The sequence below is a fragment of the Schistocerca gregaria genome, unplaced genomic scaffold (assembly GCF_023897955.1).
Source record: "Schistocerca gregaria isolate iqSchGreg1 unplaced genomic scaffold, iqSchGreg1.2 ptg000669l, whole genome shotgun sequence".
NCBI classification, from domain to species: Eukaryota; Metazoa; Arthropoda; class Insecta; order Orthoptera; family Acrididae; genus Schistocerca; species Schistocerca gregaria.
Window position 1 is genome coordinate 20001 of NW_026062052.1, and position 2797 is coordinate 22797.

Consider the following 2797-nt stretch of genomic DNA (forward strand, 5'->3'; position numbering starts at 1 on the left):
CTAAGAACGGCCATGCACCACCACCCACCGAATCAAGAAAGAGCTATCAATCTGTCAATCCTTCCGGTGTCCGGGCCTGGTGAGGTTTCCCGTGTTGAGTCAAATTAAGCCGCAGGCTCCACTCCTGGTGGTGCCCTTCCGTCAATTCCTTTAAGTTTCAGCTTTGCAACCATACTTCCCCCGGAACCCAAAAGCTTTGGTTTCCCGGAGGCTGCCCGCCGAGTCATCGGAGGAACTGCGGCGGATCGCTGGCTGGCATCGTTTATGGTTAGAACTAGGGCGGTATCTGATCGCCTTCGAACCTCTAACTTTCGTTCTTGATTAATGAAAACATACTTGGCAAATGCTTTCGCTTCTGTTCGTCTTGCGACGATCCAAGAATTTCACCTCTAACGTCGCAATACGAATGCCCCCGCCTGTCCCTATTAATCATTACCTCGGGTTCCGAAAACCAACAAAATAGAACCGAGGTCCTATTCCATTATTCCATGCACACAGTATTCAGGCGGGCTTGCCTGCTTTAAGCACTCTAATTTGTTCAAAGTAAACGTGCCGGCCCACCGAGACACTCAACAAAGAGCACCCTGGTAGGATTTAAACGGGGTCCGCCTCGGGACGCGAAAGCACCCCTTCGGCTCGCCCCACCGGCAGGACGTCCCACGATACATGCCAGTTAAACACCGACGGGCGGTGAACCAACAGCGTGGGACACAAATCCAACTACGAGCTTTTTAACCGCAACAACTTTAATATACGCTATTGGAGCTGGAATTACCGCGGCTGCTGGCACCAGACTTGCCCTCCAATAGATACTCGTTAAAGGATTTAAAGTGTACTCATTCCGATTACGGGGCCTCGGATGAGTCCCGTATCGTTATTTTTCGTCACTACCTCCCCGTGCCGGGAGTGGGTAATTTGCGCGCCTGCTGCCTTCCTTGGATGTGGTAGCCGTTTCTCAGGCTCCCTCTCCGGAATCGAACCCTGATTCCCCGTTACCCGTTACAACCATGGTAGGCGCAGAACCTACCATCGACAGTTGATAAGGCAGACATTTGAAAGATGCGTCGCCGGTACGAGGACCGTGCGATCAGCCCAAAGTTATTCAGAGTCACCAAGGCAAACGGACCAGACAAGCCAATCCGATTGGTTTTGATCTAATAAAAGCGTCCCTTCCATCTCTGGTCGGGACTCTGTTTGCATGTATTAGCTCTAGAATTACCACAGTTATCCAAGTAACGTGGGTACGATCTAAGGAACCATAACTGATTTAATGAGCCATTCGCGGTTTCACCTTAATGCGGCTTGTACTGAGACATGCATGGCTTAATCTTTGAGACAAGCATATGACTACTGGCAGGATCAACCAGGGAGCTGCGTCAACTAGAGCTGAGCAGCCGGCCGCCCGGGAGTGTGTCCCGGGGGCCCGCGCGAACACGCAAGCGTCCGCTCAATTATTCTGCAAACAGGAGGAGGCCGAGCTCCCCTGCACGATACACCTCGAAACCCTCTCAGGTCCCGGCGGCGCGCAGCGCCGTCCTAGGTACTTGGTCGGTTTCGAGAGAGGCGCAATCGCCCGGAGTTAGGCGAGTAGACGGTTTTAGTGCGAACACCCTTGCTCCCAACTGAGCTTGCCGCTGCCGACAGAGGCCCGGGAGCGTGCTGTCGTGGCATTGCCGGCGGGAGACAACACGCGCCACCTATGGTGACCGGCAGCTCCAACGCCAGCGCCACACAAGGGCAAAGCCCCACTTGGGTGCAGAAGCGAACTCTCCCAGCACAGCGCACGCGCCAACACGTCCGCACAACTGCGATACAAACCACCTGCGAGAACCGCTGGGGCGACCGAGCAGCAGACGGCGTCGCGGCGCCGAGTGCCAGGCGGCGGCGCATCCTCAACGCACACAGTCCTCAATCAGACCAGCACACTGCAGATGTCCACCGCGCTTCGCACCGGGCTCGGCTGAACCAACTTTGGCCGCCAGGCGCCGCGTGCAGGGTGCGCCGCAGCGTAGCTGCGCCGCCTGCCGAGCCCGTCGGCTGGCGCTCCTGCCACTCGGCGCCCCCCACCAGCCGCCTGTTGCGCGTGCGCCCACGCAGCGCGCGGCCAACACGCCGGGCGGCCCCCCTTCACCGGCCGGGAACAGTCCCACCAAGCCACCGCCGCGTATCGCTTCATACCCACATGGGCCTAGTCACGTGTGTGGATGTGGCGGGTACCGCTGAAACAACCGGTTAATAGCTGTACCGATCGTCGCCATCACAGATTCACCTCCAGCGTGAACAACCGCTCAACAACGGATTTCCAGTTCATTTGCGTATCTTGGGCAGTAAACGTAGATGTCCACCTACATTTGCGAATTCAACAATTCTTGCATGCCAGGATGTCATGTGTCACGACACGCTACATCAGACCACATACACACTGCGACATGTGCAGAAGAGAACACGTGGAAGGTGGCCCGCGCACGTATGCGATGTCCCTTCCGCGATCCACTGTCAACCGGCATCTGCGGCATGTCCCAGATATGGAACGCGGTCCACCAGGGTAGCACTTTGTGTGAGGCAATACGACAAAGTCGGAATACACGCGTCACTACATCACACGGCTCACGCTGACCTGACCTGACTCACCGCACCACCACCCCCAGCGACCCAGGGTGACATACAATGCGTTCGTACGTTCCTCCCACACGCCTCTACGGCGTACCACAGTGCAACCTAGCTGTTATTGGGAGACGAGACAAGTAGCATCGAGCACAACATATGGAAATTGAGATTCGAACACGCGATCTAGTGT

The 2797-nt window shown here is 56.3% G+C and overlaps 1 non-coding gene across 1 annotated transcript in view; it reads right to left on the minus strand.

Annotated features, from left to right (window-relative positions):
- Positions 1–1370, minus strand: part of LOC126318474 (small subunit ribosomal RNA) — a 1893-nt gene extending 523 nt beyond the window's left edge. Inside the window, exon 1 of the ribosomal RNA XR_007557303.1 lies at positions 1–1370. This exon is cut by the window's left edge and continues 523 nt beyond it. This is a non-coding gene — a ribosomal RNA (small subunit ribosomal RNA).
- Between the last annotated feature and the right edge of the window lie 1427 nt (positions 1371–2797).